Source organism: Drosophila miranda, assembly GCF_003369915.1.
Source record: "Drosophila miranda strain MSH22 chromosome Y unlocalized genomic scaffold, D.miranda_PacBio2.1 Contig_Y1_pilon, whole genome shotgun sequence".
In the NCBI taxonomy this organism is placed as follows: domain Eukaryota; kingdom Metazoa; phylum Arthropoda; class Insecta; order Diptera; family Drosophilidae; genus Drosophila; species Drosophila miranda.
The window spans coordinates 9272735-9295678 of NW_022881603.1; the positions used below are offsets into that span (position 1 = coordinate 9272735).

The window sequence follows — 22944 nt, forward strand, 5'->3', positions numbered from 1 at the left end:
TAAAAAAACCAAGAAAGAAAGATCTTTGTGGTCTTGTTAATCCTTTGACGTGATGTCTGTTCATAATTTGTGCTCATATTTAATGGTTTTTCCTTTTTTACGAGTCTTTTGATGGCTCTGGCCTTGCGTCATTTTTGAAAAAAGGTTGCTGTTCGGGAGGGGGAGGGAGGAGTGTGCTCTGTGATTGAATATTCTTGAGTTAAGTTATCGTAAATCATGACTGTGACAGTTTCTCTCTCTCTCCCAGAACAGCGTTCTACACTGAACAAAAATGTATGCCAAAGAGAGACGAACGGAGATAAATATCATTTGATATCATTTTCATGGGACAGCTGATGGTTCTTTCATGGCCTATAACTCATTCGAATTGTATTGTATCTGGGGGGTTCATTGGGGAATTCTCCCACAGTCGGACGAAATACCAATCGGCCGCAAAACTCTGCTTTTAATTTTAATGAACCATAAAAGATTCACACGCACCACACCACAGGGCAAAGCAGAGAAAGAGTCACAGAAAGGTGACACACACACAGAGAGGGAGAGAAGAGACCTGGGGGCAGCCAGGGACCAATGTTAATGAAATTTAAATACCTGCTAACCAACAAACAAAATAGAGATGGTTGGGGGAGGGTGGAAGCCAGGGAACCAGCGACAGAAAAAAATGGTCAAAATTCAAAGAAAACTATTAACAACTGTCTATGGGATCGGTAGAATCTCTGCTTCTCACAGAGCAACATTTGCAACAGAGTTGAGCTCTGTTAACAGCGAAGTAACAGCGAAGCCGGCTGAGGCTGAGGCTGAGGCAGCGGCAGAGGCTTTGCGGCTTAGAGCTCTGGTTCTCGGCTCAGAGTCAGAACTTGGCTTTTCATTAGCTTGGAGCACGTCGCTCCGACCGGTTCGGTTTCTCTAGTATACGGTCCCCTCAAAGCCAAGGCAACAAAAACACAAAGCAAAAAACCCGAAGAGAGATATTTGTGCGCGTGCGCGTCGTCTACCCACACAACGCGAGAGCGGATACTATTTTACTCGTTTCGTTTTTTATGCAAATTTCGCAGCGTTTCGTCACAGTGTGAAAGTAAATGAATTCATTTGGAGCAAAACAAAAGAAATTTACAGCAAATATTACGAAATACAAATTTTACAAAAAAGTGTGTCTTCTGTTCTTCTATGCTCACTCTTCCATGATGTGTGTGTGTGTCTGTGTGTGTGTGTGTGTGTTAATTGATAAATCTACAACAAAAGTGTCAAATTTAACGGCAAATTTCGTGGATTTCGATTTTTCTGTGGACATACGCGAAAGGTAAGCCATGGAGGTACCATTAATATTTAAAATACAATTAGCGTCATGCTCTGGAAATTGGGTTAAATATGGGTTTGGATATTAATAAAGTGTTTTTTGGTTGGAAGAGATATTTATTTCGTTTTGGGTGTAGCATTGATCGGTGAATCGTTTTTGATGATTTGGGGCACTGATGTAATCGATTTGGTTGTAGAAAAATTGGGTCAAATGGGCCCTTGATTGTGGTTAAAGATTTCAGAGTCGGAAATTCTGAAAATGCCAAAAATTAAAGACAATTGTAAATGTTTTTGGATTTAATAGAACCCAAGAGATATAATAGACAAAAGCAAGCTAAAATCATTCAGTTCTAAAGATACCTTTTCAAAAACCCTAATCATATAACCCCTATAACCCTGTTAATACCCAAAGAATCTCAAAACTAATACTTTTCCATCAAAAGAAAACCTTTCGCCTTACAGTTTTTCCCCAGAATCTATAGAATACCTTTTTCAAGACCCATTCATTATCGGTTTCATGAAATGAGGGCTCCCCCGTCCCCCAACTTAAGACAGATGCAATTCCCGCATCACTCAAAGCCAAAGCCAAAGCCAAAGCCGACGCCAACGCATGGAAAACATCATTATATTTTCGAGAGACATTTCAAAATTTCACTTACAAAACAAAACAGAAAGGCGGGCGCAACATTTTCATATTGTATCTCATTTTCTGGGTCAATAGAGAGCCCATCCTCGCCCTGGATGGAGGGCCAAGCCCAAGTCCCGGTTCCAGAGACGGCCCAGCCCTAGAAAACGCCAAAACGGGGCTCTGGCTCTGCCCCAAACCAAACGAGGTGGAACGTTGTGAGTTGCTGCGGACACCGCAACTCTACAGTTATACCCGATACTAAGTCAGTATGGCTCTCCTGCGGCAGACGCCGCTAATATTGAACCACACGACAAAGAGTGCGTGCGAGAGAGACAGAAAATCAGTCTGAGCGTGACGTCGGGCGCTGCGTAGCCACTGAAAATTGATTTCTTGCTTTTGGCTACAAAAATGATCCGATCTGATCCAGATTCAGCAATCTGATAGATATCGTCATTATCTATGATTCTGCGTTTTTAGTTTTCTCGAATCTGCAATATTGTGGATGCAACAGATTTTCGTCCTTTGTGGGGGCGGAAGGGGGTGGGGCGAAATTCTGAGATATACGTTTTATAGTGAGATCCAACAGAAGTGCGGATACCAAATTTGGTTACTCTAGCCTTAATAGTCTCTGAGATTTGTGGATGCCCCAGATTTTCGCCCTTTGCGGGGGCGGAAGGGGGTGTGGCGAAAGGTGGACACGAAACGGTCAAGGTCCGATATCACAGGAGTGTGGATACCAAATTTGGTTGCTCTGGCTTTTATAGGTTCTGAGATCCTTGAACTCATATTTTGCAATTGACAAAACCGACCATGAAACCTGCTGTGTGTTAGAGAGAGACAGAGCGAGAAAGAATGAAATTGTTTTCTTGATTCTGGCTATAATCAGTATACGATCTGGTTCAGAATTTGCACTGTAGAAGATATGGTCATCCTCGCCGATTCTGCGTTTTTGGTTTTATCGTATCTTTAAAAATGTGGATGCCACAGATTTTCGTCCTTTGTGGGGGCGGAAGTGGGCGGGGCGAAGTTTTAAAATATTTTTGTAGCAGTGACATATCACAGAAGTCTGGATCCAAAACATCGTTGCTCTAGCTCTTATAGTCTTTGAGCACTAGGCGCTGAAGGGGACGGACGGACGGACGGACGGACGGACAGACGGACAGACAGACAGGGCTCAATCGACTCGGCTATTGATGCTGAACAAGAATATATATACTTTATGGGGTCGGAAACGATTCCTTCTCGACGTTACACACATCCACTTTTACCACAAATCTAATATACCCCAATACTCATTTTGAGTATCGGGTATAAGAAGGGATTTCCCTTTTACCAATAGCCAAACGAAAACTTTAATTTCTATAAGAACGACCCCTGGAAAGAAGAAGAAAAGTGTCGGCAGCAAAAGAATATTCAAACAATAAACACTCGTAGGCCATAAATTAAAGAAGTCAGCGATTGAATGAATGCTCAATGAAGTTTCTCGAGAGAATCCAAGAACCCCAGCCAACGATTCTTGGACGACAACGGGAGGGGGTCTTAAATGGGGTAAGCGGTCTCTTTCGTACCAAATTTGTAGTTTGAAGCCAACTGTCGCTGCATTTCGATTTCGATTTCCTGTGTATGTGGCATGCCACCTCTGTCGTTTGTGCATTCAGCGCATGATTAATCAAAAGAAAAAGAACAACCCCCCCCCCCCCTCAAAAAAAAAAAAAGAACGAAATGTATGACAAGTTCTACTCGTACTTCTTGATTACATATTTCCCCAGTCTTTGACCGTTTCGTTTAGTTTCATTTTGTTGATTAGTAAGCATGTCGACATTTCAATAAAAACGAGGTGGAACGTTGTGAGTTGCTGCGGACACCGCAACTCTACAGTTATACCCAATACTAAGTCAGTATGGCTCTCCTGCGGCAGACGCCGCTAATATTGAACCACACGACAAAGAGTGCGTGCGAGAGAGACAGAATATCAGTCTGAGCGTGACGTCGGGCGCTGCGTAGCCACTGAAAATTGATTTCTTGCTTTTGGCTACAAAAATGATCCGATCTGATCCAGATTAAGCAATCAGATAGATATGGTCAATATCTATGATTCTGCGTTTTTAGTTTTCTCGAATGTGCAATATTGTGGATGCAACAGATTTTCGTCCTTTGTGGGGGCGGAAGGGGGTGGGGCGAAATTCTGAGATATCGGTTTTATAGTGAGATCTAACAGAAATGCGGATATCAAATTTGGTTACTCTAGCCTTAATAGTCTCTGAGATTTGTGGATGCCCCAGATTTTCGTCCTTCGCGCCGCCCACTTCCGCCCCCACAAAGGACGAAAATCTGTGGCATCCACATTTTTAAAGATACGATAAAGCCAAAAACGCAGAATCGTAGAGGATGACTATATGTTCTAGAGTGTAAAATCTCAACCAGATCGTATAATTATTATAGCCAGAATCAAGAAAACAATTTAATTCTTTCTCGCTCTGTCTCTCTCTAACACACAGGTTTCATGGTCGGCTTTGCCAATTGCAAAATATGAGTTCAAGGATCTCAGAACCTATAAGAGCCAGAGCAACCAAATTTGGTATCCACACTCCTGTGATATCGGACCTTGACCGTTTCGTGTCCAAATTTCACCACACCCCCTTCCGCCCCCGCAAAGGACGAAAATCTGGGGCATCCACAAATCTCAGAGACTATTAAAGCTAGAGTAACCAAATTTGGTATCCGCACTTCTGTTAGATCTCACTGTAAAACGTATATCTCAGAATTTCGCCCCACCCCCTTCCGCCCCCACAAAGGACGAAAATCTGTTGCATCCACAATATTGCAGATTCGAGAAAACTAAAAATGCAGAATCATAGATAATGACCATATCTATCAGACTGCTGAATCTGGATCATTTTTATACCCAAAAGGAACAAATCAATTTGCACTGGCTACGCAGCGCCCGACGTCACGCTCAGACTGATTTTCTGTCTCTCTCGCACGCACTCTTTGTCGTGTCGTTTAATATTAGCGGCGTCTGCCGGAGGAGAGCCATACTGATTAAGTATCGGGTATAACTGTAGAGTTGCGGTGTCCGCAGCAACTCACAACGTTCCCCCTCGTTTGTTTTTGTTTTCTTTTTGTACCCTTTGAGAGGTTTTGTGGCTTTGCATTTTAATTGCCAGTCAATTGAGGAATTGGGCGCGTCTCCAGTGATTGTTCATTCGATTTTGGCTTGGAATCAAATATAGATGCTATATGTAGGCACGACTGAACGTGGGGATATGTTTCTACATTGATTTCATTCATTTTGATAACAGATCTGATGATAGCATGATAAACAGATGGCCATGTCTATAGTTCTGATTGTAGTGGGGCGGATCGAAGCTCAACTCTCCCACAACGCAATTGATGTAGCCGTCATAAGAAATGAAAACCGTTATGTTTCGTGGTATATATATAATTATGTGTGTGTAGACGAGTGTGTCGTTTGTCGTGAGCCGATGTAGATGGCGACGGTACAGTCGCGGCTGAGCGGGCTGGACGACGAGGGCGGCGTTTTGCATGGTTCGATTTAGATTTAGATGCTCCTGAGGCTGATCGGGCCGGACGACGAGACGTGGGTACGTGGAGTACCGTGTGGTTGTTTTTGCCGGAGTGTTGGTGAGCCAGGCAGTTCCCGCAATACTGGTTGATAAGGACAGCTCGGAGTTTCTCTTCGGGGCTCTGGAGAAGAAATTGGTGGTAGGTCCGTAGCGGATGGACTCCTTGGCAGATTCGGCAACGGTAGGAGCCGATTTCCCGAGCACGTCGGTTCTCCCTGGTGCGGTTGGCGCGGGGACGTGGGGCCATATCTGGGTGCGGAGAACTAAATTGAAATAAAGGTGTCGAAGACACATTAGTAACGATCTTGGAACGGGTGAGAGGCACATTTAAGACATTGGAAATTGCCGCCCGGTTACATAGTCTGGTGAGGCTATGTTGATCTAAGGACGGATTCACCTTCGAGTTCAGGCTTGAATTCGGACCGGAGCGTAGAGCTTTCATACAGTGCATATTTTGGAAATATTTCCGTCGGTCAGGAGACCGTTCGAGTCGAGTCTTCTACCAGTGTGATAGGTCGTCTGGAAATGTGACTCGAGAACGATGAGATTTGATTCATCACCTGAGGCACTGGACCTGTGAGTACCCAGCCGAAAATGGTCTCCTGCCCGAGGAGAGAGCCACAGATGTTGGTCAGTGAGCCACTTAACTGAATGGACGGAAGGATATCCGCTCCAATCAGGACATCTATTTGTGAACTCTCATAGAAGGTCGGATCCGCCCATGAGAGGTTCGGCAGGTCTCTCAAGAACCCTTGCGAAATCGGATGCGCTGGAATATTCGCGGCCAATTCCGGAATAACGTAGGCTGTGGCATTTAGTTGTAAGCCCGGCTTAGTCGGAGAACGGATGGAAAAACTGCAGAGCTTCTTTGACTGAGCGGATACGGCATTATTTAGGCCGGAGACCTGTGCCTGGATACGTTGGAATGGCAATTTAATCATGTCCACAAGACGTTCTGTAATGAACGTCGCCTCTGAGCCAGAGTTGATCAGAGCGCGGGCGTGGAAAGTTTTTCCCAGGTGGCAAATATTAACGATGGCCGTGCCTAGGAGGACAGCACTCGTGCCGGAGGCGAAATATGACTGAACGTTTGTCTGGGCTTCGGACGAACTTGGATTTTGTACGCTTGGTACTCGTAGATGTAGCTCGGGCCACGCTGAGGAATTTTGTGCCGTTGTGGAAATCGACTCGCTGGAGTTTGCTGGATTGCTACGGTGCAGAAGCGTATGGTGCCGGTCTCCACAAATTATGCAATTGTGGGCGCTTTGGCATGCTCGTATCTGGTGGCCCCTTGCAAAGCAGTTCAAACAAAGCTGCTTTTGCTTAATGTAGTCGAAGCGAGCGCCAGCGGGCATTTGAAGGAAGTAAGGGCATAACCGGATTGGATGATACTCTTTGGAGCAGAGATCACACGTGATCCTCGTTTGATTCACTGTGGTCTCGAACGAGTGGGCACTCCTAGGATAAGGACTTCCTTGAGACCGAAACGGATTGCTTCTCGAATTGTCTGCAGTGCGTATGCTCGCCCTGGAGTGGGCCTGAGTCTCCATGCCTGGATGGTCGTCCTCGGTCAATTCGAGAGACAGGTACCGCTCCGCGAGGAACTTGTCCATGGCGTGCCAGGTGGGAATTTCGGACTTGTGCGTCACGGATTGCTCCCAAAGCTCTAAGGTCGTCTTTGGCAGCTTAGCGGAAATGAGGTACACTAAAACTCCGTCAGCGAAAACACTGTCTGTGGAGACCTCGGAATGGGTGAGTGTCGTGAGGCACTTGTGGACGGCCCTCAGAAGCTCTTTTAGCGCTGCTGCTGACTCGGTACGGATTTGGGGCAGACTGAAAAGGATCTTCAGCTGGGCCTTGAGTATCAGCCTCTTGTTTTGGAAACGCTCACGGAGGGCGTTCCATGCGGACGCGAAACCCTCGTTCGTAAGTGGAGCCTGTGCCACTATGTCGTGGGCTTCACCGCTGGTCTTTTTGTTGAGGGGGAACAGTTTTTCCACTGGAGCCAACCTTGGGTTTTCTATGTAGATGGCGGTGAACAGGTCTCGGAACGTGGGCCACTGCTGGTAGTCCCCACTGAAAACTTCAGTGTCACATGGAGGTAGGCGGCAACCGCCGGAAGTCGGCACTTGAACGGCCAGTTGCGGCGTGTGAGGGACAGTCGGGGGCTCGAGCTGATCGTTCAGTTCGGCCAGGCATTGCGCGTAGACCGCGTATCAGTCATCGTACATCTCTTAGACATCAGCTACACCCTCTGGATCCTCTTCCGCCATCGTCACCGAACAGGCCGCGAACTCCGCGTCCAGCTTTGCCCACAGGCTTCGGAGTTGTTCTCGATGGACTTGGGAGAGCGAGCGGGTTGGTGTGCTAGCATCTGGAGCGCTGAGCTTCTGGTCGAAGCGGGTCAGTCTGCTTGCAGCCAAGGCAAACTTAGACTGTGCGGAGCTGGCGGCCATAGTGCTAGGAGCCGTGCGAGGGACTCCCGAGGGGAGCAACAAATCCTCGAAGGCATGTGGTGCGTGAGCCCTGGACGTGGTCGGACCTCGCTCAGCTGGGGCCGGACGGGAAGATGTGGGCCTAGTGACTGAGCCGTTGGAGCTGGGTGGATGGGTCAAACTCAGCGAACTCACCCGCTTAACCTTCTTGCGAGATTTTTTCTCAACAGTGGGCATGTTTTGCTAATGGATCTGCGATAACGCGTAGTAGAGTCGCAAAGGTAGGTGAGCGGAAATGGCGACGTGGATGTTCAGAACTACGAATCGTGGATATGTGGTTTTGGTGGAATTTATTGCGAGTATTTAAATTATGGAAATAGTACACCGTGGCCGGAATATATAGATATAAATACTACGATTGAACTACGGTTTAAAACAATATACTCTCGAAATGCAGGGTAGCGCGTCACTTGGCGTTCCGTTACGGTCAAGCGCGGCACCGAAAAATATTCTCCCAACAACTACAACGCAGGCAAACGGTGGAGAAGTGAAAGCGAAAAGAAAAACGAAAAGAATGCACCGCTGCTGCTGCTTGTATGTGTGTATGTATGGCTGTAAGTGCTATGTACCGCGGCTTGGGTTGAAGAGATGTCAAACAACGGGTAAAACGGTGGATAACCGTTTTATATACAATATGTATATTATATAGATGTGCCAGAATATGCTAATTTAAAATGCGTACGTATAGATATGTAAGATAAATACATATGTATGTGCAGTTTGTATGGATCGTTATTTTGTTGGCAGTATAATTAGTTAAATAAGGAGGCGCAGTGATGTGTTATTTTATTTCCTTATAAAACCGACAAACTATGGAACGTTGAGCATGCACGGAATAAACCACAAAAATAATTGCACTCCTAATATATCGGACCGAGACGAGTTTGTTTCAAAATTTCGCCACACCCCCTTCCGCCCCCGCAAAGGACGAAAATCTGGGGATATTCAAAAATCTCAGAGACTATTAAGGCTAGAGTAACCAAATTTGGTATCCGCACTCCTGTTAGATCTTACTATAAAACGTGTATCTCAAAATTTCGCCCCACCCCCTTCCGCCCACACAAAGGACGAACATCTGTTGCATCCACAATATTGCACATTCGAGAAAACTAAAAACGCAGAATCATAATGACCATATCTATCAGATTGCTGAATCTGGATCAGATCAGATCATTTTTATAGCCAATAGGAACAAATCAATTTGCAGTGGCTACGCAGCGCCCGACGTCACGCTCAGACTGATTTTCTGTCTCTCTCGCACGCACTCTTTGTCGTGTCGTTTAATATTAGCGGCGTCTGCCGGAGGAGAGCCATTCTGACTTAGTATCGGGTATAACCGTAGAGTTGAGTATTCCGAAGCAACTCACAACGTTCCCCCTCGTTACTTTTCTGAATGCCATAAGGCAAACAATTCTGCATTTTTGAATGTAAGGTAATGATATAATGCAAATTTAAAGAATTGTGGTGAAAAGTGGCATTTCTTACTATATACATTTCAAAAAGAATTTATTAATCTACAACACACAAAAGGTTTCAGGGTGGGACTAGGTAGGACTCACTTTGTACACCTTTTCAAAAATTAGTTTTTATTACAAGGTGGCATCTGTAGAACGACTCACTTTAACCTACAATTACGAAGACATCACAACTACTAGATACAGTTCACAACTCAAAACACGTAATACAAACCCGACTGATTAATATTCATCAAAAAAATTTAATCAGTTCCTTGCGTTTTTTAACTTTTGAGAGATTTAAAATTGTTCTTAATCCGGCACTTTTTCCCTTCACGTGCTTTTCGATAACAATAGCTGGGTTGAACAGCTGATTTTGCAGAAGTGGCGCCATCTATCGAAATTTCTGGTACGCAGCTTTAACGGTCCATCTTTTTCGAATGCAGCGCGATCAAAACCAGGTTTCAGCTTTGACTTTGAAAAATTAGGTTTTGGCCAACAAAAGTGGTCATTCGGACCATAGTGCACCGCTTCGACGGTGCTGTGTGCCGAACAGGCCGCGAACTCCGCGTCCACCTTTGCCCACAGGCTTCGGAGTTGTTCTCGATGGACTTGGGAGAGCGAGCGGGTTGGTGTGCTAGCATCTGGAGCGCTGAGCTTCTGGTCGAAGCGGGTCAGTCTGCTTGCAGCCAAGGCAAACTTAGACTGTGCGGAACTGGCGGCCATAGTGCTAGGAGCCGTGCGAGGGACTCCCGAGGGGAGCAACAAATCCTCGAAGGCATGTGGTGCGTGAGCCCTGGACGTGGTCGGACCTCGCTCAGCTGGGGCCGGACGGGAAGATGTGGGCCTAGTGACTGAGCCGTTGGAGCTGGGTGGATGGGTCAAACTCAGCGAACTCACCCGCTTAAACTTCTTGCGAGATTTCTTCTCAACAGTGGGCATGTTTTGCTGATGGATCTGCGATAACGCGTAGTAGAGTCGCAAAGGTAGGTGAGCGGAAATGGCGACGTGGATGTTCAGAACTACGAATCGTGGATATGTGGTTTTGGTGGAATTTATTGCGAGTATTTAAATTATGGAAATAGTACACTGTGGCCGGAATATATAGATATAAATACTACGATTGAACTACGGTTTAGCAGGGTAGCGCGTCACTTGGCGTTCCGTTACAGTCAAGCGCGGCACCGAAAAATATTCTCCCAACAACTACAACGCAGGCAAACGGTGGAGAAGTGAAAGCGAAAAGAAAAACGAAAAGAATGCACCGCTGCTGCTGCTTGTATGTGTGTAGGTATGGCTGTAAGTGCTATGTACCGCGGCTTGGGTTGAAGAGATGTCAAACAACGGGTAAAACGGTGGATAACCGTTTTATATACAATATGTATATTATATAGATGTGCCAGAATATGCTAATTTAAAATTCGTACGTATAGATATGTAAGATAAATACATATGTATGTGCAGTTTTTATGGATCGTTATTTTGTTGGTAGTATAATTAGTTAAATAAGGAGGCGCAGTGATGTGTTATTTTATTTCCTTATAAAACCGACAAACTATGGAACGTTGAGCATGCACGGAATAAACCACAAAAATAATTGCAAGAATATGCCTTTATGTTTGTTGCCAGCCGCTTGGATTGCGTTGCGATGTGTACATATGTATGTATGTACATATGCCACGGGAACTCGGACTGGGATGGAAAACTCGCACAAAATCACTGCACTGTTGTTAGGCACAATCGAAGAGTACTTATCTTGGACTTGGAGCGATCCGCCGATGCTGGCTGGGGTGAGCTTCTCCTTATGGGGAAGGCGAAGATCCGGCTCGAAGGACCAATGATTGTAGTGGGGCGGATCGAAGCTCAACTCTCCCACAACGCAATTGATGTAGCCGTCATAAGAAATGAAAACCGTTATGTTTCGTGGTATATATATAATTATGTGTGTGTATTTGGTTGGACGGTCGCGCGGTAGATCGGCCGTCTGAAGCGGGGGTGAAATCGTAACTGCTTAACTCTATGCCTTATGGTGCTTTTTCTGCCGTGAGCGCCGTGTGGATCGTGGATTGTGGATCCGAGCGCCCCTCCGAGCGCGCGAGAGCGAGTTGGCGAGTCCAAACACTTGAGCAAATGAAGCCCCCAAAGAGTCAATATGTGTAAGCGAGTGCTGCAGATCGGGGCAAAACAGGGAGAGTTATGCTTATGAAAGATATGTACATACATACATATGTAACCCAAGACGCAGCCCGAGCCGAGCCGAGCACATAATGAGATACGCAACAGCTTCAAAAAATAAACCCAAAAGCAACAACAACTGCAAAAAGAAGAGAACGAAACGGAAAGCAGTCGGAAAGAAAAGAAAAGGAAGCGGACAAGAATAAACGACTAGTCGATGCGCTGTAAAAGCATATCGATTTTGATCTATAAATAAAGAATACAAAACACTTATACTCGTTTCGCCATTTCACTATCGATGCATCAATAGAATATCGATATTAGTTTTGGGCTAATTTCTGGGATCAACAAGGGTCACACTATTGTGTTGTGCGCGCTTTTAACAACCGTTGCTGCCGTCGCGCCCTGCGAAAAATGCAAAAAAGTGAATACTGTGTTTTTTTAATTGTGTCGAAATCCCGGAACCATATAGCATAGCCTGGTGCTACCCTAGGGGCACAGGCTGGAGGCGAAATAAAAGGAGTCGAAGGCAAGTGCGATAAAAGCAACGTCAAAAGGATTAGAGGGCTGTGCAGCTGTAAATCCACGTACGTATGTGAGCTTTTGCGAGTGTGCGGTTGTGTGTGTGTGTGTGCAAACAGAACATGTCTGTGCATAGGTGGGTGGCGTGACATGTCTTGACGTTGCCTTCGGCTTTTGTTTGTCCCGAACAAAAGCCAGAACTAGCAAAAGCGGGAAGAAAGGCACAGCGGCTTCCGGGCGGGGCAAAGGAAGTAGAAAAGGAAAAGTGTAAGGAGCACGACCTGCTTGTAAGCCAAAGAGCTCATAAAAGGAAACACCCATACATACACACATGCTGGCACCAAGCCCGAGTGTAGGTTCGTGAGTGCATGTGTGTATGTGTGGCACATTAATCACACTAAAGAGTTTTACAAAATGCAACCCAACTCCGTCGCTGATTGCACCGAAAAGGAGAACCAACAGATTTTGTAGTTGTAGTTGTAGTTGTAGCTGTAGCTTTTGCTGTTGTCACCACTTTAAGCTGCGGCTTAAGAAATTCTGCGCCCGTCTCAGGGAAGCCGCTTAGGCAACGCCAACGAGCCACCCAAGGCGTTTTTTTTGGAAGGTGAGGCATCTCAAGAGTGCGCTCCCCACAACAGGTGCCTATTTTGAACCAATTGCGTGACAAAGAGAGCGCGCGAGTGGGAAGTGTGCGAATACACCTTGATATATGTACCTCCTTCAAGGCTCTCCAATAATACTCCCCCCACAAGTCTTCACTCTCTCTTTGCACTAAAACCCTCTCCACTCACCACTCTCCACTCCCCGCTCTTTGATATTCCTCCTGCATAAATGCACTATTCCTGCCAAGGCGACGCTTTTAATGCTTCTCTTTCTTCGTTTTTTATTATTTGATTTCATTTCAGTTTTGTCAAGCATTTTTCTGTGGCGCAGAGGAGCACCTTCTTCAGCCACAGCATCCACAGTGCTCCACTCCTTCCAGCTCTCGACTATCTCCGCTCCTACTCCGGCTCTCAGTCGCCTTATTATGCCGTTCCTAGCACTTTTGATTACTTTTTATCTGCTTTGTCCGCGGGTTTCATAGCTTACAGTTTTGTGGCTTATATTTATCCCCTATCCCATTCCACCTCCCTCTCTTTTCCTCTCTTGGCGTGACTAATGACGTGCCGGACCCTGGACAACGCTTGAGTTTGTTTAGTCTCCATCTCCCTTCCACTACCCCTTCGCCCTATCCATCGTCGTGATGTAAATAAATGAAATAATATTCTCTTGCTGGTTGTCCCGCCATGAAAAATTAACGCCGACAGTCGGCGGCCGACGGTTCCATTCTTGAGTTCTCTTTTTTTGTTCGCTTTTATCTTCTATTTTTCTTTTTCTTTCATTTGTGAAGTGTGGAAATCGTTATTGTTGCTCGCGTTTTCTGCCACATGTAGGTGGGGCATCAGTGTCCGTGGTGGAGTGGTGCAGATCTACTACGATCCTTTTTAATTGGTAATAGAAAAGCGCAGTTTTGATTAGAATTTTGCAGCGAATCGGACCGTTGCCGTGGTTTAAAGTCCAAAATAAAGCAGTCCCAACGGATCAAGAAACACAAAAGCGAACGGAGACTCAAGTGTATATACCAAAAAGTGCGTATGCCAAGCCGCACAAAACCGCGAGTGTGTATACCCAAAAGTGTGTATACCAAGCCATAGAAAATCGCGAGTGTGTGTGTGTAAATAGCAACTCGGAGGGATACTTAAAAGAAAACGAAACGAGGGGGAACGTTGTGAGTTGCTGCGGACACCGCAACTCTACGGTTATACCCGATACTAAGTCAGTATGGCTCTCCTCCGGCAGACGCCGCTAATATTAAACGACACGACAAAGAGTGCGTGCGAGAGAGACAGAAAATCAGTCTGAGCGTGACGTCGGGCGCTGCGTAGCCACTGCAAATTGATTTGTTCCTATTGGCTATAAAAATGATCTGATCTGATCCAGATTCAGCAATCTGATAGATATGGTCATTATCCATGATTCAACAGATTTTCGTCCTTTGTGTGGGCGGAAGGGGGTGGGGCGAAATTTTGAGATACACGTTTTATAGTAAGATCTAACAGGAGTGCGGATACCAAATTTGGTTACTCTAGCCTTAATAGTCTCTGAGATTTTTGAATATCCCCCAGATTTTCGTCCTTTGCGGGGGCGGAAGGGGGTGTGGCGAAATTTTGAAACAAACTCGTCTCGGTCCGATATATTAGGAGTGTGGGTACCAAATTTGGTTGCTCTAGCTTTTGTAGTCTTTGAGATCTAGGCGCTAATGTTTTACTCTAAGCAAAGCCGCCTATGCTACGTGTGTGTTAGAGAGAGACAGGGCGAGAAAAAATGAAATTGTTTTCTTGATGCTGGCTATAATAATAATACGATCCAATTCAGATTCCGCAGTCTTAAAGATATGGTCATTTTCTACAATTCTACGTTTTTGGTTTTCTCATATCTTTAAAATTGTGGATGCCACAGATTTTCGTCCTTTGTGGGGGCGGAAGTGGGCGGGGCGAAGTTTTGAAATATTTTTGTAGCAGTGACATATCACAGAAGTCTGGATCCAAAACATCGTTGCTCTAGCTCTTATAGTCTTTGAGCACTAGGCGCTGAAGGGGACGGACAGACGGACAGACGGACGGACGGACAGACGGACAGACAGACAGGGCTCAATCGACTCGGCTATTGATGCTGATCAAGAATATATATACTTTATGGGGTCGGAAACGATTCTTTCTGAACGTTACACACATCTACTTTTACCACAAATCTAATATACCCCAATACTCATTTTGAGTATCGGGAATAAAAACAAAAGAAAGACACGGACAACAGTATTGTCGTCGTAGTTGCTTTGTGCATGAGACGATCGACAGTTACAAATTTTGCACTGTGGGACAATGAGTATCAAAAATGAGTGGAAATATGAATTTCAATATTGAGAAACTGGACGAAAACAATTATAGCACATGGGAAGTTTTGATGAGAAGTGTTCTCATACAAAATGATTTGTGGCCAATCGTCAGTGGTAAAATTGAGCTTAGTGAAAGTGCAACAAATGAGCAACGTGCAGCTTTTGAACTAAAGGATCAAAAGGCGTTGGCGTCAATTTTACTTTGTGTTAAATCGACCCAACTAAACAATATTAAAAATTGTGTATCGTCGTCACAGGCATGGCAAAAGCTAAATAAAATTCACAGGCCAAGCGGACCAGCAAGGGTAGTGCTTTTAATTAAACAATTGTTGACGTTAAAAATGTCGGATGGTATAAGTGCACAGGAATATTTGCGGAAATTCCAGGTGGTACACGAGGCTTTAGCAGAGGTCAACATAAAGGTTGATGAAAAGATCTTATCAGTTGTGTTGCTAAATGGTTTGCCTAAATCGTATGAAAGTTTTGTTGTTTCGATTGAGACGCGAGATGTTTTTCCGAGCTTGAGCATGATAAAAATAAAAATTTCTGAAGAAACGAATAGGCAGGAAGATAGCATTAGCAAGGAAATTACAAGTAGCGCGGAACTACACGTCAGTTATGACAACAACAATTTTAAGAAAAACTTTAAGAAGGGAAAAAAGTGCGGAAGGGAAGGGCATTTTAAATCGGAATGCCGTGCTAAAAGCAAGCAGGAAGGAGCAAACAACAAGGGCGCAAACAGTAAAAGCGGGGAAAGATTGGGTACAATGCTTTGCGTAACCGAATATGCCAAAGTGGAACCAGAAAAATATGTACCAATACTAAGTTTAGCTAAGCCAAATGACCAGATGTTAAATGCATGGTGCATAGACAGTGGCGCAACGGCGCATCTATGTTGTGACAAGGAACGCTTTGTGTCGTTCACGGAAGATAATCAAAAAGTATTTTTAGCCGGCGGTAAATCACTTATTGCTGAAGGGCATGGAACTGTTCAAGTAAAGTTCGGTGATAGATCCGTTACGCTGGAAAAGGTTATCTTGGTAACAGATTTGCAGTACAATTTTATATCGGTCACAAAACTATTAAAACATGGAAAAAAAGTTGTGTTTGAGAAAAATCAAGCGATGATTTTTGAAAACGGAAAAATAGTTATAAAGGCACATCTGGAAAATGGATTGTTTATGGTTCAGGACAATCAGGAAAAGTGTATGAACATTGTAAATGTTGAGGCAGATGCATTCAAATGGCACAATAGGTTCGGCCATGTACATTTTGACGCATTAAAGGAAATGGTTAACAAGGAGATGGTAATAGGTTTCAAGGGCATATACAAGCCAAAACAAGTGTGTGCAACATGCGCAAAAAGTAAAATTTACGTGCAACCATTTCAATCGAGCACAAACAGGTCAAAGGGCGTTCTAGACTTAATACATACTGATGTATGCGGTCCAATGCAAAAGCAGTCAATGGGAGGCAATCGATATTTCGCCACATTTATTGATGATTGTTCAAGATATGTATCAGTAAGTTTCCTAAAAACCAAAGATCAGGTTTTCGAGGCTTTTAAAGAATTTAAAAGTCAAGTTGAGTGCCAAACTGGGAGAAAAGTCAAGGTTTTACGAAGCGACAATGGCCGAGAATACATATCAAACGTTTTTGATAATTACCTAAACCAAAATGGAATAAAGCGAAACTTAACAGTGCCATATACACCTCAACAAAACGGAGTTGCAGAAAGGGCCAACAGAACATTGGTAGAAATGGCAAGAAGTATGCTGCTGCATGCTGTGTTAAGTGAATGCTATTGGGCAGAAGCGATTCGAGCTGCCACCTGTTTGCGAAATAGAGTGGCAAGCAGCTGCTTGAGCGGGGTGACATCTTTTGAAATATGGACAGGTAGAAAGCCAGCGGTATCGCATTTAAGAGTTTTTGGCTCAGTAGCGATAGCTCTAGATAAAACAAAGAAATCAAAGTTCGCACAGAAAGGCTAAGAGTATACTGGGTGGGCTACTCGGATACGGCCAAAGCATACCGTTTGGTCAGTAAAGAAACAAGGAAACTCGTAGAGAGTAGGGATGTCATTTTTGTAGAACCTGAAGGGGGCAAACTAGATGCATCATGTTCCAATGACATGGCATCAATTGAGGTTCAACAAAAGCAGGACTCTAAACCCGAAATGGATAGCGAGCAATTTAAAGATCCAGAAAATGAGCCAGAAAATCAGGAGGAGATTAGGTCTGACATTCTTGTAATTCCAGAACCAATAAGAGGACCAGGACACCCAACCATAGTACGGACGGGCAAACCAGGACGACCATGGAAGCAGTATCTTATGCTCAATGCGATACTGGCAGCAGACGTACAAGTTCCACAAAACTACGCACAAGCTGAACGGTCTACTGAAGGCGAGATATGGAAAGCATCAATGAAGGACGAGTACGAATCTATCGTGAAGAACGGCACGTGGTCGCTTACTAAATTGCCTAGCGGGAAAAAGTCCATTGGATGCAGATGGGATTACGCAGTTAAGTCCAATCCGGATGGAAGCGTGAACAGGCTCAAATCACGTCTGGTGGCGAAAGGTTGTAGCCAACGCTACGGGATCGACTACAAGGAAACATTTGCACCAGTTGTACGGCACGCAACTATCAGGTTGGTAATTGCACTTGCAGTCGAACATGGTCTCCACCTACATCAAATGGATGTTGTCACGGCGTATCTCAACGGCGAATTGGAAGATGAGGTTTTTATGAGACAACCTGACGGCTTCATCAGCGAAGTTCACCCAAATCATGTTTTGAGGCTACACAAAAGTATATATGGCCTAAAACAATCAGGAAGAGTGTGGAACTCTACGTTGGATGCAACGCTGAAACGCATCGGTTTTATACCGACTGTCAACGAACCCTGTCTGTATTGTAAGCCAGGTAAAAAAATGTGTCTAATAGCTGTCTACGTAGATGACATTATTTTGGCGTGTAAGGACCTAGATGATATATCTGATATCAAGATAAAGATCGCAGCAGAATTTGATGTGGTTGACATCGGGCCTATGCAATATTTTTGCGATTTCAATCAGCCAACGGAAGTATATTAGAGAGTTGCTCGAACAGTACAATTTGAAAGATTGTCGACAGACGTCCACGCCTCTTGAAGCTGGTTACCAGGTGGCATGCAACAAAGAGGACTGCCGAGGGTCGACATCACATCGTTCCAAAAGCTAATTGGAGAGTTATCTTATCTTGCTGTTATGACTCGTCCGGACATTGCGCATTCGGTGAACAAATTAGCACAACGTAACAAGGATCCTCATTCCGAGCATGAAGCGGCAGCCAAGCACATCCTTCGATATTTGGCAAAAACTATCGACTGGGAGATATGCTACACAAAGCAAGGAAAGGCAATTGAGTGTTTTGTTGATGCAGATTGGACAAGTGATATGACGAACCGAAAGTCATTCACTGGCTATGTATGCATGTTGGCAGGAGGAGCGGTTTCTTGGGAGTCAAGAAAGCAATCGACGGTTGCCCTCAGTTCCACGGAGGCAGAGTACATAGCCTTATCATCTGCAGCAAAAGAGGCGATATACTTTCGCAGCCCACTGATTGACTTGAAGCTGATGTCCAAGGAGTCAGCTATTCAGATGTACGGCGACAACATTGGAGCACAGCAGCTTGCTAGAAACCCCATGTTTCATGCACGTACAAAGCACATCGACGTCAAGATACATCATATTCGAGAGGCTCTCAAGAGAGGTGAAGTCAACATTGCGTATCTGCCAACCGATGAGATGATAGCAGATGTCCTCACAAAGAACTTAGCCAAGGTTAGGCACCATAAATTTGTATTCGCATTTGGTTTAAAAGATCGTTTATAAGTGCTTGACATGTTATTGGATATTAGTTAAGTATATTTAAAGTTTGTAAACATGCGTTGTGTTGAGGAGGAGTGTTCAAAGTGACCGCCACCATAATTAGATATTGATCTCTAACAACACTGCGCATGTGCCCTGCTGCATATCGATGTTCTCATATCGATGTTCTCATATCGATCTTCTTCTTTCGGCGTCTGTCTCTTGCGTATGTTACTCGGAAGCACATATAATTCTGTATACTGATCTTCTGCTGTCTTACAAATAAAATAACTTTAACAATATTGTATATTTAGATACATCATTGTTTTAGTTATAATAAACAAAAAAGTCGAGAACCGACGGCGTTTGCATAATTTTTATAATTTATAATAAACCTGTTTAAAATAAGGAAATAAATGTATAATTATATTATTGTAATATTTTATATTTTGTGGTATAAATCAAACAAATACCCCCAACCCCTGCCCATTCTTCATTTATTTTGTGGCGGTAGGTCAGTCCATCAAAAGACCCAAAACAAGAACCAAACTCAAATTTCAGTTCTAGCAAAGACTATACAATATCAAGATGTCGCATGAGGAACAAATGCTTTTTCAATTTTCGTTTGACGCTTCATGGTACGGGCGCGCGGGGCTAGTACTTCAATTCTCTTTTGCGCTACCTTCGCCTCCGGCTTCGTCAATGCCTCGGTCAGCACGAGCTCGAGCCAACCCAGAAATATGCTTGTAGTTGTGTATATGTGTGTATGTCCTAGGTCGGCACGGCCATAAACCGGTTTCGCCCTCAGCATATACGGCTTTTAGCTTCACACACAAGCGCACTGAAAGCATGTCAGTGCTGCGTGCCGAAACCGTAGGGCAGCGTGGTCGCTGATGCCTTTGGCGCGGCACAGTGGGGACTCAGCCGAAATAGTCAAAAAATTGAATGAGTGCTTTAGATAAATTGAATGTACGCATCTAATAGAGAATTTTCCAATCGAATTTTCAAGATAGTTTTAGTTTAGGAGATATAAGCACTCAAAGTTTAAAATTTTTTCAGTGTACAAATATTTATTGACTAACTAACTAATTTAGCAAGCTGAGACGGCCAAAGGTCCCACTGTGCCGCTCCAAAGACATCGGCGATCCGCGACCACCGCACTATGGTCCGAATGACCACTTTTGTTGGCCAAAATTAATAACTCCCGAACGGAACAAGATTTTTTAATTTAGTTTTTTGTATTGGATTTATATAATCAATAAGAAGTGGATTTAAGAAAAAAAAAAAATGGGTGTGGCACCGCCCCTTTTTTTAATAATGCATATTTAAATTATTAGTTATAGTGAAAAACAAGTCTTGACCATATTTTCAACATCTTTATTAAAAATAGAGGCATTGGATGCCTAAAAGAAATTTTTTTTACTTAAATATAAACAAAAATTGTGATCCAAGTCAAAAAAATAATTGTTTAAAGGTTGCTTTTGTCAAGGGGCTCTGAAATATAAAAGATTTACATTTATTCTAACTGTGCTGTTAGTTAGTTTACCAGATTATACACACCTACATGTTTTTAAGCCTCATGCTCTTCGTTTTCCACTTCCATACTCCATTGCAATCCAAAATTATCATCATAATCATCTTCATTCCGACCGTGGTCTTCTAATGGGCTACCTTCGCTTGATAACATTTCCAAAACTTCAGTTGGAAGGTTTATTCTGTTTTGTCTCTGAATACGTCTATCTAGATTTGCCGATGAAATAATAGGATCTGATGTATCCATTGCTCGGTGGAACACGTCTGTAAAATTATGCATTCGGCTGCACTTCCGTGCATGATGTAACCGATCAGATTTTTCCGTTTTGTTTGCTCCCTTATTGCACAGTACTGCTCTTTGCTAAGATCCTTGTCGAGAAGCAGGGCTAACGCCTCGTCAGGGGAGATCGGGGTCGGCTTTCCTACTGGGTCCTGCACAGCCTTGCGAACTATTTTGGCCTTCTCTGGGCATACAGAGAGAAGTTTTAGCACAAAAGCGAGGTCGTGTTTGCCTCGCTTTCGTGCGGCAATGCTTGCCGCTTGAATCAATAAATTGATGTTTCCTTTCTCTGATGTAACAAGATCTGCAGCCTGCCTTCTTTGTGCTCTGCGACCTTTTTTGGTATATAACAATACAGGGCGTCCCACTGACCTTAAGGCTTTTGGGACGGCTACACTTGTTTGTTGATCAAGCCAATCCACATATTTCCGTTGAAACATCTTTATATTTGACCTGCATATTTTCCATTTTGTTGTCAACCGATAACAAATTTTTTTGCTGGTTTCAACAAATGCTGTGGTCATTTCTTCTGATATGTCACCATTAAGTGCTGATTTTAAAAATTCCAGTACCACATTTTCCTTTTTGCTTTTTTTTATACCCGATACTCAAAATGAGTATTGGGGTATATTAGATTTGTGGTAAAAGTGGATGTGTGTAACGTCCAGAAAGAATCGTTTCCGACCCCATAAAGTATATATATTCTTGATCAGCATCAATAGCCGAGTCGATTGAGCCATGTCTGTCTGTCCGTCTGTCCGCCCGTCCGTCTGTCCGTCTGTCCGTCCCCTTCAGCGCCTAGTGCTCAAAGACTATAAGAGCTAGAGTAACGATGTTTTGGATCCAGACTTCTGTGATATGTCACTGCTACAAAAATATTTCAAAATTTCGTCCCGCCCACTTCCGCCCCCACAAAGGACGAAAATCTGTGGCATCCACAATTTTAAAGATATGAGAAAACCAAAAACGTAGGATTGTAGAGAATGACCATATCTTTAAGACTGCGGAATCTGAATTGGATCGTTTTATTATTATAGCCAGCATCAAGAAAACAATTTCATTTTTTCTCGCCCTGTCTCTCTCTAACACACACATTAGCGCCTAGATCTCAGAGACTACAAAAGCTAGAGCAACCAAATTTGTTATCCACACTCCTAATATATCGGACCGAGACGAGTTTGTTTCAAAATTTCGCCACACCCCCTTCCGCCCCCGCAAAGGACGAAAATCTGGGGATATTCAAAAATCTCAGAGACTATTAAGGCTAGAGTAACCAAATTTGGTATCCGCACTCCTGTTAGATCTTACTATAAAACGTGTATCTCAAAATTTCGCCCCACCCCCTTCCGCCCACACAAAGGACGAACATCTGTTGCATCCACAATATTGCACATTCGAGAAAACTAAAAACGCAGAATCATAATGACCATATCTATCAGATTGCTGAATCTGGATCAGATCAGATCATTTTTATAGTCAATAGGAACAAATCAATTTGCAGTGGCTACGCAGCGCCCGACGTCACGCTCAGACTGATTTTCTGTCTCTCTCGCACGCACTCTTTGTCGTGTCGTTTAATATTAGCGGCGTCTGCCGGAGGAGAGCCATTCTGACTTAGTATCGGGTATAACCGTAGAGGTGCGGTGTCCGCAGCAACTCACAACGTTCCCCCTCGTTACTTTTCTGAATGCCATAAGGCAAACAATTCTGCATTTTTGAATGTAAGGTAATGATATAATGCAAATTTAAAGAATTGTGGTGAAAAGTGGCATTTCTTACTATATACATTTCAAAAAGAATTTATTAATCTACAACACACAAAAGGTTTCAGGGTGGGACTAGGTAGGACTCACTTTGTACACCTTTTCAAAAATTAGTTTTTATTACAAGGTGGCATCTGTAGAACGACTCACTTTAACCTACAATTACGAAGACATCACAACTACTAGATACAGTTCACAGCTCAAAACACGTAATACAAACCCGACTGATTAATATTCATCAAAAAAATTTAATCAGTTCCTTGCGTTTTTTAACTTTTGAGAGATTTAAAATTGTTCTTAATCCGGCACTTTTTCCCTTCACGTGCTTTTCGATAACAATAGCTGGGTTGAACAGCTGATTTTGCAGAAGTGGCGCCATCTATCGAAATTTCTGGTACGCAGCCTTAACGGTCCATCTTTTTC

The 22944-nt window shown here is 43.9% G+C and overlaps 1 protein-coding gene across 1 annotated transcript in view; it reads left to right on the top strand.

Annotated features, from left to right (window-relative positions):
* The first annotated feature begins 883 nt into the window (after positions 1–883).
* Positions 884–22944, top strand: part of LOC117185747 — an 82596-nt gene continuing 60535 nt past the window's right edge. The window contains exon 1 of the mRNA XM_033395080.1: positions 884–1300. The gene's annotated coding sequence lies outside the window, so the exon portion shown is untranslated. The remainder of the gene's footprint in view (positions 1301–22944) is intronic.